Below are 15,246 nucleotides of genomic sequence, written 5' to 3' on the forward strand. Positions count from 1 at the left end.
ATAGAGAGAGAGAGAGAGAGAGAGAGAGCTTGTCTCAAAAAAAAAAAAGGAAAGAGAAAATTTCTATAAAAAATACTGTCTTACTGGATGTAGTGCTATATGCCTTTAATCCCAGCAACTGGGAGGCAGATACAGAGGATCTGAGTTCAAGGCCAGGCTGATCTACATATTGAGTTTCAGGACATCCAGGACTACAAAAAACTGACAGGGTCTCGTATGACCCAGGCTGGCCTCGCAGCTCTCTAAAGAGTCTAGCATGATCTTGCATTTCCGATCGTCCTGTCTCCACCTCATGAGTTCTAGGACAGCAGGCATGCACTACCACACCTGGTTTATGCAGTGCTGGGAACCAAACCCAAGGCTCTGTGCATGCTAGGCAGGTGCTCTACCCACTGAGCTACATCTGATGAACATGTAGGTAAGTGTGCCTGTGAGTGGGCTCCGGTGTAATATTTCAATGCTCTGCCACAAATGACATTGATCAAATCCAGACTTGGATCCACACTTCCCCAAGCACAAGGATTTGAGGCCAGACCTATCTGGCTACAGATTCCATTCTCATTCTCTGACTAGATGTCAAGAGACTTAATGTCTCCAGACAGGTTTCCTCTTCTTGAAAACGAGGTCATTTATTTCTAGCGGTATGATAGGGATGGAGATCTTACACCTGTTAAATCCCACACACAGTGCCTGGTGCAGAGTGGGTTCCAAAAACTAGAAGTCACCATCATTGTGGAGAGTCCTGTCACTGCCTACAGGGAAAGAAAGTAGGCACTGTCCAGAGGATGGCTCTCCCCAGGCGTTCTTAGTCAGGGTTTCTATTCCTGCACAAACATCATGACCAAGAAGGAGGTTAGGGAGGAAAGGGTTTATTCAGCTTATACTTGCACATTACTGCTCATCACCAAAGGAAGTCAGGACTGGAACTCAAGCAGGTCAGGAAGCAGGAGCTGATGCAGAGGCCATGGAGGGATGTTACTTACTGGCTTGCTTCCCCTGTCTTGCTCAGCTTGCTCTCTTATAGAACCCAAGACCACCAACCCAGAGATGGCACCACCAACAATGGGATGGGTCCTCCCCGATTGATCACTAATTGAGAAATAGCTGGGTCTCATAGAGGCATTTCCACAACTGAGGCTTCTTTCTCTTTGATAACTCCAACTTGTGTCAAGTTGACACACAAAATCAGCCAGTATAAGGCCCATCTCTTCCTGGTCGCAGTTCCTGTGTTCTAAGTCATAAGCATCTTTTGGACTTTGTGTTGTAAATGGAGAAACTGGAGGTGAAGGCACTTTTTCAAGGTCATGCATATTTCCTTCAGGGACACAGATTCAGCTGCTGTTCTTGTTCCACATTGCCACATCCCTTCTCACCACAGAGTCAGAAAGTCGGCGAAGGCTGGGTGCAGCCCTGTGGTAGGGCCCTTACGCATCAAGTGTGTGCAGGCAGGGGGATGGCCATGAAGGGGCAGTGGGCTGGTAAGAGTAATTAACAGCCTACCTGCACATATATAGCAGATGTGCAGCTTGATCTTCATGTGGGTCCCGGACAACTGAAACGGGGTGTGGGGCAGAAGTGGGGTGCTGTCTGTGGGATATGTTCTTCTAGCTGGGCTGCCTGGTCTGGCCTCAGTGGGAGAGGATGCACCTAGCCTCACAGAGACTTGATGTGCCATGGTGGAGGGATGCCCAGGGGGCCCCCACTGGCTCAGATAAAAAGGAGAAGGGGAGATGGGAGAAGGATTGTCAGAGGAGGAACCAGGAGGGACTCAGTGATCGGGATGTAAAGTGAATTGAAAAAAAAAATTCCACCTAGCGTTGAGAACTGTGTACATGTTCTCTCTCTAGTCTTCGTGTCAATTACCCTTTCTCCAGAAAAAGCTATGTATCTTGCTGAAGTTCACGTAGCTAAGAGGAGCCTGGGCCAGGCTTTGAACCTTGAGCTGTCTTCTGTGCTTTTTTCCACTCTGCCATTTCCAAGTCTCTTCTAGACGGTTGCATCTCCCTGGAGTTCTAATGACTCCATCACTGTCCAGTCTTGCTTTGCCTCAGCCAAGGGCCCTGGCCTGTCACCCCTCCCAGGCCCGTTATGGAGACCACCACAGACTCTTCACTTCTTGTCAAAAGTCAGCTCCATGGTCTGTGGCAAAGCGGGAGAAGACACCTGCCTCCCGGTTCACTATCCGAGTTCCATCTCCTGGACCCTGAGGTTTGTTCTTTGACCTTCACACATGCTCCAAGGCATATACATCCACACACTCATACATGCCCACCTCACATACACATACACCCCACTCATACACACCCACCTCACATACAAGTACACACTTCACACACTCATACATACTCATCTAACATACACACCCACCTCACATACACATACATACCCACACACTCATACACCCACCTCACATACACACCCACTTTACACATACACCCCACATACTCATACACACCCACCTCACATACACATACACACATGCTCACACACACACCTCACATACACACCCATCTCACATACACATACATACATACATGCATGCTCACACACCCACCTAACATACAAGTACACACTTCATACATTCATGCACACCTACCTCACATACAAGTACACACTTCATACACTCAAACACATCCACTTCACATACACATACATACCCACACACTCATATACACCTACCTCACATACCCATATACCCACTACTCACTCTTGCACACCCACCTCACAAACACATACACCACACAGGCTCATACACATCAGCCATACACACTCACACTCATACACCCCCACACCAAACAAACAAATAAATACATAAAAAGCCGGCCAGCTGGAACCCCAAAGAGTAGTTCTTCTGAACTGGGCCGCAGCCCAACAGCAGCGCTACACTTTTCTTCAGGATAGCAGGGCGGGCCGGGCCTGCTAATTGTGTTTGTATTTGGGTTGATTTATATTTGTGCTCAGTATGCATCCTCACCCCCTACCAAGAAAGCAGATGGGTACGTTGTGCCTTTGAAAGAAATATAATTAAAGCAATTTAGCATCTTCCTTCAAGGATGCTCTTCCTCTGCAAGGGAGGAAATGTGTTTGGATCGGCTTTGGAAGGTTTGAGGTTCCGTTCTGTGGCGTTCACAGCTGGTGCGTGCTGGAGGAGGCTGAGCGAGAAGGGGAAGGCCTTTTCTCTTCTGTCTTCCTAGGACCTGAGACGGGACGGGAGAGCCATCTACTCAGGAGTGGGAGCCGCTGGCACTGTGGTTTTGAGGGAGCCTCTTTCCTTTGTGAGAGCCTGTGGTCACTTTTGTTTTACAACTCTTGAGGTCCAGGGAGGGGAACAAGCCTCTGGTCAGGTGTGCGAGCACTCTACGTGAGTTGAATCTCCAGCTCTGGTATGTTGGCTTTAACAGGATAAAACCATCCAGCAGCTGGGAGGACACGGAGCCCTTGGACATGCCTGGCGACGTTCTCTGGTAACCGAGGGGAGCAAGGCTGGGTTTAAATGTCTGGTGATGCTGGCCCAGAATCTTAGTTATTCAGGAGGCTGAGCCAGAGGATGTCGAGTTCGAGGCCCATCTGGGCCAGAGATAAGTTTAAGGGCCTGGAAGTTCTGTGAGATGCTATGTTGGAACTGAAAGAATATTGCTGGAGTATGGTGCAGCACAGAGTGTTTGTCTAGTGTGAGAGAGAGAGCCTGGACCCAGTCCCTAGTGCTGAAAAGCACATGCATGCATACATACATACATACATACATACATACATACATACAAGCATACATACATAACTTATTTTTGTTAAGTATTTATAAAATTTTAGAGCCAGGAGAAACTTCAGTAATTAGTTTGTTGTTTAGTTTAATAATTGTTGTTTTTGATCAAGTCAGTGTCTTGCTATGTAGCCGAGGCTAGCCTGGCACTCTGTAGACCAGGCTAGCCTCAAATACACAGAGATTTGCCTACCTCTGCCTCCTGAGTGCTCAGATTAAAAGGTGTGTACCTCCATACCCAGCAATATCTCTTAGCATACTATGTCATGTGAAGATTACTATGGAGTCGCTTCATAGTTTTTTTTCATATTTAATTCATCCATGTTAGAAAATACACTGGTCATACCTTATGTGTAAGAAAAATCAAAGGTAGGTCCAGAGCGGTGCTGGCGCATGCTCTTCATGCCAGCACTCTGGAGGCAGAGGCAGCCTGAGTGCTGGGTGTTCAAGGCCAGCCTGGTCTATTTCTTTCTTTTTTAAAAAGATTTATTTATTTATTACATGTATATGTATATGTATGTGTATGTGTATATGTAGCTGTCTTCAGACACACCAGAAGAGGGCATCAGTTCTCATTACAGATGATTGTGAGCCACCATGTGGTTGCTGGGAATTGAACTCAGGACCTCTGGAAGAACAGTCAGTGCTCTTAACCGCTGAGCCATCTCTCCAGCCCTCTTTAGCTTCTTCCTTCCTTCCTTTCTTTTTTCTTTCTTTCTTTCTTTCTTTCTTTCTTTCTTTCTTTCTTTCCTTCTTTCCTTCTTTCTTTCTTTCTTTTATTTTATTTATGTGAGTACACTGTAGCTGTCTTCAGACATACCAGAAGAGGGCAATCAGTGCTCTTAACTGCTAAGCCATCTCTCCAGACCCCTAGCCTGATCTATTTCAAGCTAGTCAGGGTTATACAGTGAGCCCCTGTCTCAAAAACAAACAGGGATATGCTAAAAGTGTAAGTGTTGTGTGTCTTCCGGGTCCTCCCTTGCCAGGTGATCACTCTTAATTCCCTGAGAGTCCTTCAAGGATACATATAAATATACAGCATATACATATACATCATATACACATACACATATACATCTACATCATATACACATACCTATATATGTATACAGCATATACAAATACACTATACATATACATCATATACACACATATACATACACATCATATACATATACATCGTATACATATACACCACATACATATACATCATATACACATACACATGTACATATATACCATATACATATACATCATATACACATATACATACACACCACATACATATACATCATATACACATATACACATATACACCATATACACATACACATATACACATACACATATACACCATATATACATACGCATATACACATACACACCATATACACATACACATATACACCATATACATATACATCATATACACATATACATATATACTAGGAGACCAGAATGGAACCATAGCCCATATTTCTTTTTTCTCTTTTTCTTTTCCAGTAATGGAAATTGAACCCAGAGCCTGTACTGAGGAGGGCTCCTACCGCTGCAATACACTGCTGGCTCCAAGATTTAACTTATTCCCCCTTAGCTTTCAACACACACGGACCCACTGACTCTGTTTTCTGTAACGGTAGGCATAGAACCCAGGCCCCCCATACACCCTAGGCACACACTGGGTCTCTAGCTGCATCCGGACCCTACTGAGGGTTCCTATTGTCTATTGCTTTCTGTCATTTAAGAATGCAGATGTCCTTTTTCTTTAAACAGCATGAAGTCAAGGCTTCTAGGTGACCTGCGCCTTTCCCACTGTGACAAGCAATGGTTAGCGACAACGGTGTTTATGTAAGCTGATACTTTACAACAGAATTGTTAAAAAGCCTTCCTTGCTAATGTTTTGAGGTGTGTTGTCAGCTTGTTTGCCCAAACAAACACACAAACACTGCTCCAGATGCCCTTGTCCAAAGCATCTCCCCACGTTCTCGCTGATGACCGGCATCACTAATCTCATTAAAAATCAGTTTGACGAGTGGAAGTCAGACCTAACGTTTCGAAACTGCCCCCACGCACGTGGCACCAAGCTCGTGGCACCAGGTACGTAGCACACTCTTGTGATCTCAGTACTCAGGAGGCCTCTGAGGATCCGGAGTTCAAGGTCAGCCTGGGCTGCAAGAGTTCAATACAGTGAGTTCCGTTCTTGGCATCCGAAAGCTAAATTTACAAGTGGTTCTCGCATGTTGTTATTATTATTATTACTATTTTCCTCTATGGCTCTCCTGAGACTCAGCTCCAGCCCTTCAGCTCTGCTGTGTCCCTGTGGTGAGGTAGGATGGAGTTATCAAGTGGCGATGCTGGAAGGTGTGAGGATTACGGAGCCAGCCCCACCCCCTCTGCACCGGAAACTGCTCTTCAGAACACGCCTCCTAGTGATGGGCCTGGACCACAAAAAGATCCAGTCTCAAAAACCAACTTGGATAAGGGCGCTTACTGCTCTCACAGAAGACCGGAATCCAGTTCCCCAGTACCCACTTCAGACAGCTCGCACCAGCCTGTAACTCCAGCCACAAAAGATTCAACACCCTCTTCTGGCCTTTAAGGGCACCTGCGCCCTTGTCCACATACCCACACACGGACACACAAACATACACATAATTTATTTATTTATTTTTTTTCCGGAGCTGGGGACCGAACCCAGGGCCTTGCGGTTGCTAGGCAAGCGCTCTACCACTAAGCCAAATCCCTAACCCATAAACATAATTTAAAATAATAAAAACAGGGGCTGGGGATTTAGCTCAGTGGTAGAGCGCTTACCTAGGAAGCGCAAGGCCCTGGGTTCGGTCCCCAGCTCCGAAAAAAAGAACCAAAAAAAAAAATAATAATAATAATAAAAACAACGCTTAAGAAAAAAAATCTAAAAACTGCCTTTGAAGTGAGTGTTTACTTCCACATGAAGTTCAGAGGCCTCTTCTGTTTAGAAGGTAGTATCTAAGCGTGAAAAAAGGACGCTTGGGTATGTCACGTGGGCCTGTCAATCATCTATTCCGGAGAGTTCCCTCGCATTACAGAGGCTGTCAAAACGTCTTCTCTTCAGAGAGATGTAAGCTTGCTTTCTCCTCTGCATCTGAAGGTTAAATTTGGAAGTGGGACTCACATGTTATTATTGTTTTTCTCTGCGCCACTCTCGAGAGTCAAATCCTGCCTTTTGACTCGGCTACAGCCCTGTGGTGCGGTAGGATGGAGTTATTAGGTGGCGAGGCTGGAAGGTGTGCGGGGTTACGGAGCGAGCCAGCCCCGCTCCGTCTGCCGGGTTGTACGTGAGGAAGAAACTGCTCTGAAGAACAGGCCTCCCAGCGATTAAACTGCACAGATGTGCTCACAGCGGAAGGGCCACCATGCCCAAGGGACCTTAGGGGGAAAAGCACAAACTCATTGAGCCTCCCCCTCGGCTTGGTCCTGGGATCTCGATCCATCATCCTTCGTGTTTTTTGTTTTGTTTTGTTTTGTTTTGTTTTTTTGTCTGTCATAACGCTTTCCTGCAGAATTTGGCCTTGTTTGTTTTCACAGTTGTACAGGCGAGCATTAGTCATCTGTTTTCTGCTTAGAGCTAGCCACCTAGAGCAAGGAGCCGGACCCACAGAGCCAGTTGCTCATGTGGAGATCTCTGCCTCGTCATCTCTTAGCTATGAGAACTTGGGCTGTTTCCTCACCTTTCAAATGGTAATAATAAAGCACCGAGCTCCTGGATCGGTTAAAGGAGATTCCATGTGGAAAACTCTCCCCACTGCAGTGCCAGGGTTCCAACAAACCCTTTGAGTAAGCAGGGCTAACATTAACGAAGGCCTTTTATATTCGTTCATTTGCTTGTTTAATATTTATTCATTGGTTTGGTGAAGGTTGTTTTCACCTCCTTTTTTTTTTTTTTTTTTTAAATCTGGGTCTCCACATGCTGACCTCAAACCTCTATCTGAGCTGAGGATGACCCTGAACTGAGTGCTGGGACCTGGCTTAACTAAGGAATTCTGTCTCGCACTTGGGAAAGTGTGAGAAAAAGCCTTGTTACCTCCTTGGCTTCATCTACTGAGCTGAATGAATTCAGCCCCTGGAAAAGTCAGAGGCATGGACTGTGAAGGCTCCAGCCGTTCAGATCTGTGGAGGTGCAGGGCAGCTGGGGATGACCTCTGGGCCTCTGTGGAAGGCTCCATTGGTCCTGGGAAGATGTAGAGACATCTCAGAAGTGGTCCTCATTTTTGTCAGGCCCCACCCTTCCTGCCTGGTTCCCGCACAACAAATCCTCATCTTTACCCATCCCATATCCTTCACAGCACACACAAGCCTGTTCAACCACTAGCTTCTAAACACCACATCACTCTTCTTCTTCTTCTTTTTTTCTTTTTTTCGGAGCTGAGGACCGAACCCAGGGCCTTGCGCTTGCTAGGCAAGTGCTCTACCACTGAGCCAAATCCCCAACCCCCACATCACTCTTCTTAAATCCTTGTTATTGTCTAGTTTTCTTTGTGTGGACTTGTTTGTTTGTTTGTTTTGCTTCGTTTTTGATTTTGAGACAGGCTCTCACTATGTAGCCCTGGCTGTCCTGGAACACACTCTGTAGACCAGGCTGGCCTCGAACTCAGATCTGCCTGCCTCTGCCTCCTGAGTGCTGGGATGAAAGGCGTGCACCACCATACCTGACCCTAAATATTGAATCTTAAACACGTTTTTTATTTTTTTTATTTTATTATTTTTTTTTTTTGGTTCTTTTTTTCGGAGCTGGGGACCGAACCCAGGGCCTTACGCTTCCTAGGTAAGCGCTCTACCACTGAGCTAAATCCCCAGCCCCAACGTTTTTTAAATGCTTTATTTAGGATCTCTCTTACTTCTGCCACAGCACTACATGAAACTGCTTCACACGGCTCTGGGACTTAAACAGAGGCCATCATCCTGGGGCTGTCTCCACGTCCTCCGCCCCTGCAGATGCTTTGTTTCATTGAACATTTACTATGATCCCTGCATGTGTCCCGCTACCAAGCTATACCCCCATCCCCATAGCTCCTTAAATACCCATTTTTCTTCTCACATTGTATTACATTTGTTTGTGTCTGTGTACACCCACGTCACTGCACGTGTGGGTGTCAGAGGACAACTGTCGGACGTTGATTGTTCTCCTTCTTGCATGTGGGGTCTGGGGATTGAACTCGGGTCATCAGGATCAGCAGCAGGTGACTTTGCCGGCTGAGCCATTTTGCTGGCCTGTACCTGATTGTTTACTGGATAGGACGTCAACATGAGCACATGTCCTTAAACATGTGACCATCCTGCTTCAGCCTCCCAAGGACTGGGATTAAAGGCACTCACTACCATCCCTGGTTCTACCTTGACACTTTATAAGGGACTGGAGATATGACTCGACTGGTAAAGTGCCCGCTTAGCATGCAGGCCATGGGTTCAATCCCCAATACTGCATAAACCGAGCATGGTGTACACCTCTGTAATCCCAGCACTTAGGAGGGAAACTTGAAAGGATCAGAGGTTCAAGATCATCCTTAGTTTTATAGCAAGTTGAAGACCGGTCTGGGCTACTCAAGACTCTGCCTCCCTCAACTCTCAAAAAAAAAAAAAAAAAAAAAAAAATTAATGGATGCCTATGGAGAGCCAAGGTGAGGTGTTTCTATTTCCTGGTCCATTGGCCTCTCACAGCGCATAAGTATAACAGCACGTGCTAATATCACCGAGGCTCAGAGAGGTACCATCCCTGCCCAAATTCACAGAGCTGGTTGAGTGAAGCAGGGGGAGCGGGGAGCGGGTCTCTCTCGGTCAGTTTTCTCTCCTAAGCCTGGTTTCCTCTCTCTCTGATGTGAAGTCTCCTGTCAGAGTCCCGGCTGACACATTCACCCCATGATTCTGTAGGAAGGCATTTCCGTTTTGCAGGTTGACCATTTGGGGTGTCAGAGCTCTCTCCATTTTGCAGATTAGGACATTGAGGCTAAGAGAAGGTTGTTAGAATCAAAACCAGACCCTCTGACTTCCTCTGTGCTCCCGAAGCCCCCTGGGAAGACACGGTTTGGGTTTGGTTTGTGTCAAGGTCTCACCCCTCAGCCTAGGTTGGCCTTAAACACTTTTTCCATCCTCCTGCCTCAGTCAGAATGCTGAGATAACAGGTGTGTGTTACCAGGTACTGGCATAGGGAAAAAAAGATTATTCAATACTGCTTATTAAAATGACAGAATCTTGGATTGGAGGGATGGCTCAATGGTTAAGAGCACTGGCTGCTCTTCCAGAGGTCCTGAGTTCAAATCTCAGCAACCACATGGTGGCTCACGACCATCTGTAATGAGATCTGATGCCCTCTTCTGGTGTGTCTGAAGACAGCAACAGTGTACTTATAATAAATAAATAAATAAATAAATAAATAAATAAATAAATAAATAAATCTTTTTAAAAAAATGACAGAGTCTCTCCTGGACCAAAATGTACTCAGCTTTTTTAACCCTGTCCCAGGCTCGCCCATGCTCTTTCTTGTAACATCCACTGTTAGCAAACATTCTGTCGAGGTCCGTTTAGCTGGATCCCCCCAGTCCCATCTGACCGTGGCCATCCTTACTACCTGCTTCTTATTCCTTCCCTAATCCTTCCACCCCTGCCCCCGGGTGTCACTTGGGCCTGTCCCCTGCAAGAATCCTGCTGGGTGGGTTTGGCCAGCATCACCCTCACCCTCAGACCTTCCAACGCTGCCCCTTGGTTAAAAACTCCACTTGTCTATAATGTATTTGGAGTGAAGGCCTCTCTCCCTACCGCAACATTCCTTTGCTATGGGCCCTTGGTCTATCACAATGGCGCTGACAAGGTCTGCTTTGCTCTGCCTTAGTGAGGGTTGTCCATGTTTTTTCTCCTGAGACGGGTGACACTCAAACTCTGCCGGCTTCTATGGCTGGTTTATACTTTTCAAAATGTGTCCCAGGGATCCGAACACTCCTGGGGATATGGCTCAGTTGGCTGAGTGATTGCCTAGCACGAATGAGCCCCCATGCCTCACAAAACCAGGCATTCCGTCCGGCCGTATAATCCCAGAACTCCGGAAGTAGAGTCAAGGATGTTCAAGGTCATCCTTGCTATGTAGGGAGTTTAAAGTCAGCCTGGACTGCATGAGACCCTGCGGACAATCAATTGATTAGTCAGTCAGTCAATGTCAATCAATCAGTCACCCAATCAGTTAACCAGTCAATCAGACAGCCAATCAGCAATCAATCAACCAGCCAATCAGTCAGTCAGTAATCAGTCTAACACTCCTCCAGTTACTGTAGGGAAGGCCTTTTGTCCTGTGGTCACACTCATTGTCCACGATGTGCCCCCACCTCTCTGTGGAGGCTTGAGCCCACACAGGTCCATCTGAGTCTCTCTCCTTGCCTTCCCTGCAGCCAGACGCTGCTGGCCCCTGGGATCTTGATTCCCCAGGCAGGCCATCAAGTTCTTAATTAAATTCTCTTGTTAAAAGTGGAGGCGGAGGAAAACAAACAACGGGCTCTGCTGGTGCCTCTGGCTGGCTCAGGCCAAGCCTCACGACTGGCCTTGAGGTGATAGCCATCTTTGTCACTGCCCATGCCCACCCCTCTCTGTTCCTCGGAATTTCCTGTTGGCTCTGGCCGGCTCAGCCTGTTCTGTCTGGTCCAGAGGAAATTGCCATGGGGGGCTCTGGCTTGTGGTCAGGAGTCTCTGTGCTGTTTTAATCGGGGGTAGTGAGTCCTTGGACTCCAGGCTGAAGAGGTGAGAGTTGGAGACATGGGAGAGACACTTGTCCCCAGGCACGGCTGCTCCCAGGTGACCTCCTGTCTCCTTTGAGCACACTCTGGTAAACAGAGGAGCTGTGGAAAGCTGAGAAGAGAGTTGGGAAGCCTAAGTGGATCCAAGATGTGCAACCAGGTCAGCCGTTAATAACCATCAGGACTAAAACCGAGTGAATTGTGTGCTAAGTGTTTTGGTGAATCTCATGGATGGGTGATTCCACTTAATTCCCCCACAGTTTCCCTTCTTTCAGACAACCTGAGGTCCAGAGAGGGTAAGTGACCAACTCACAGTCACACAGCTAAGGAATGGGAATGTTGACAATCAAACCAAGAAGTCTGACTCCAGGACCCAAGCTCCTAACCGTACTCCTCAGTTGCTTCCTCCTGGGTCTCATAAACTATCGGGACTGAAACACTTGAGTTGCTAAGACTCCAACTTTCCAGCTTCCACAACCTCTGATTCATTGACCCTATTGCCAAGGAGAGCTGGGAATATAACACTTAACACATCTTCACTTCTGGCCTTAGGCTGTGAACTAGCTGAGAGTCCTCGGCAGACCTTAATTCTCCTCGCTGACCCGATACCAATTACCACAGCAATGTATACTAAAAAGGAAAGGCTCTTCCGACTCCCGATTCCTGGAGGAGCAGATCAAACTGAAGTCCTGTCTCAGGCCTTCCCAGAGAGGTCATTTGTACCCTGTGCTTTCTCTCTTCGTCGATGTGGTTGGAAACACGCAGTCCTTTCCTAACGAGGGTCTAGAGAGTTAGTAGAGCGGTTGGCATTGTGGGCTATGCTGAATCATTCTGCTGTCCCCAGGGGAAAACCATATAAAGTCACTTCATCTGTTGGGGGACAGATAGCCAGGCGGCCTGAGCAGGTCCTACCTAAGCCCCAGGGAGGAAGGGAAGGATGTGAAGCTGGTTCCCTGGAGAGCCTTCACCTGGGCTCTGATTCCCATTACTCCTTGGCAGGCATGTCCCCTCTGTCTAGACAGATGTCCTCTGAAGACTCTGCAGAGTGCAGCCTGTCTGGTGACAAAGCCTGCCCCAGACACATGCTCTCCAGCACAGGATTCATTTAGCACTCCTCAGAAAAGGCTAGCTAAGTCACACTGCTACCTCTGAAGCAGAGGGGCTCTAGCAAATAGAAATTGCAAAGTGGCGGTTCCCTCCTTCTCCTTCTCCTCCTCTTCTTCTTCCTCTTCCTCCTCTCCTCTCCTCTTCCCCTTTCCCCTCCTCTCCTCTTCCCCTCTCCCCTTTCTCTTCTTATTTCTTCTTGCGGCTAGTCTCAAAGAGCCCAAGCTGGCCTTGAACTCTTGAGTTCTGGGATTACAGGCTTGTACCACCATGAACAGCTTGCACGGTGCTGGAGAATCAAACCCAGGGGTTGTTGTATGCTAGCCGAGCAGATCTGCACCCCCAGCCCTCCTCTTCCATTAGGTACCCAGTCATCTCGCTTTGAATGGGTGCTTATGGCGTGCCAGAGTAGACCTAGGCGTTGGGTGTAGCAAGATGACTTAGGCTGAACTTGCCCAGCCAGGAACTCATCACACCGAGGAAAATGGACGTAGAGTTATTGTGTGGAATCCCATTGCAATCACAGTGACAAGAGACTCTCCTGAGGCTCCCTGCTGGTGGGTATAGCCTGACTTAAGTGTGGTCTTCCTCAGTCATAACCTTGTGAGGTAAGCCACCTTTTACCATGATCCTGATAGGGCACACTGGCCAAAGTTCCCAGGACTGGAACATGCAATCTGGAGTTACGCAGTCATGGAACACTGAAGTCGAAAGTCAAAGTCAGGGGGATCTGCACTTGCACACTGAAGCCCATTTTTGTGTGAAGCTCCCAGGGGGGACCCACTCTCCTGGGCATGAGCAATATGAGGATCTCATGGAGAAGGGGAAGGGTCTCTAAACTGGGCCTGGTACACCAAGAAGGTAAGAAAAAGTGTCAGTGAGGAGATTCTGCTGCTAGGAGGGGGAGTGAGAGCTTTCCAGATGCCAGAGAGAGAGAGAGAGAGAGAGAGACAGAGACAGAGACAGAGACAGAGACACACACAGAGAGAAACAGACACAGACACAGACAGAGAGACAGAGACAGACAGACAGAGACAGAGACAGACAGACAGACAGAGACAGACAGACAGACAGAGACAGACACAGAGACAGACAGAGACAGACACAGAGACAGACAGACAGACAGAGACAGACAGAGAGAGAGAGAGAGAGAGAGAGAGCGTGAGAGAGAGCAGGTCTTGCTGTGAAATAGTGAGGAGGGGGTGCAGGGATAGAAGAGGTTGAAAAGACCTGGAGCGCCAGAACAAGAGAAATAGGGCCTCTCAGGAGGCTGTGGGAGGAGCTGCCGATGCCAAAGCCTTAGCCAGAGACTCAGAGCCCTGTGCTCAGGAAGTTGGCTTCAGCGAAGCTAGAGGGTGGCTCTGCGAAGGCAGGAAGCTAGCTGGGAACTGCACCCCACCCCCCACAGTGTTCTCTCTCACTTTCTTTCCTCTTTCCTCCTTATAGTGGTGACAATGATTCTGACTACAAAGGTCCTGGGGACAACGAGCCCCTCCTTGGGTATCAGGGCACTGTGAGGCCATACTCAGTGCCTTTGCTTACATCTCTCTCCTGTTCTCAAGGCCCAAGAGTGGAAGGAAGTTCCTGCCACCTGGCCTCCAAGCCAGCCCATCTTGTCTCTCCAGCACAGGTCATCTACTCCCTACAACTCCGTCCCATCCAGAGCCCCTGCAGCTAGTGCCTGTTCTGCAATTGTTTGTTTCCAGTGCCTCTGCACAGCGTCTGCCCACCCCCCCCCACCCCCGTGTTCCCTGCCTAGATGCCTCCTGCTTGTGCCTCAAGGCTCAAGACCAGGGTGACCCTCCCATGTGCCTACACCCAAGACTTGTATACCTCTTCCTCTCCCTCTTCTTCCCACATTCTGCTGTGCTCAGCTGAGTGGAGGTTTCCTCCGGGGGGGGGGGGCAGAGGTGGCATTTTGCGCAAACGCAACTCCCAGGAAAGACTGAGAATCTGAAGTGAGCTCCCTTCATAGACCTGCCTACCTCCATCAGCACTGTCCTGGGCTGTTTTATAAGCAGATGCTACTAGAAGGCATCGCTTCAGGTTTGTCCTTTTCTCCTGTCATTGTCGTCGTCGTTGTCATCAACATCATCATCATCATCACCACCAACACCACCATCACCAACATCATCATCACTATTATCATTATTTTGAGACAGTCTCATGGAGTCTAGGCTGGCCTCAGACTCCCTGTGAATGTTGCCAGTGACCTTGAACTTCTAATCCTCCCGAGGGCTGGGATTACAGACATGTACCGCTACTATTTGTTTATTAGAAGCTGGCTGTTGAAGTCAGGGATCTGTGCATGCCAGGCAAGCATGCTACTAACTGAGCTGTGTTGCTTATCTTTTTCCAGTGCTGCTTTAGGGAGCATAAAACACACACACACACACACACACACACACACACACACACACACACACACTCATGACATGCTGCTGTCTACTCTGATGTGTGTAGTTTTCAACTGCAAGACCTCAGGGCAGGACCTTGGCAGCTGCCATGCTGGGCCGTTTATCAGGACCTTCTGCTCCTCCACAGGGGTTCAGGCAGGACACCGGTAGCACAGCCTATATTAAGGCCACCTATGTTTGGCATTGTTCAATCTGCCCATCTCCTATGTGG

This window comes from Rattus norvegicus, chromosome 5, assembly GCF_036323735.1.
Source record: "Rattus norvegicus strain BN/NHsdMcwi chromosome 5, GRCr8, whole genome shotgun sequence".
Taxonomy (NCBI): domain Eukaryota; kingdom Metazoa; phylum Chordata; class Mammalia; order Rodentia; family Muridae; genus Rattus; species Rattus norvegicus.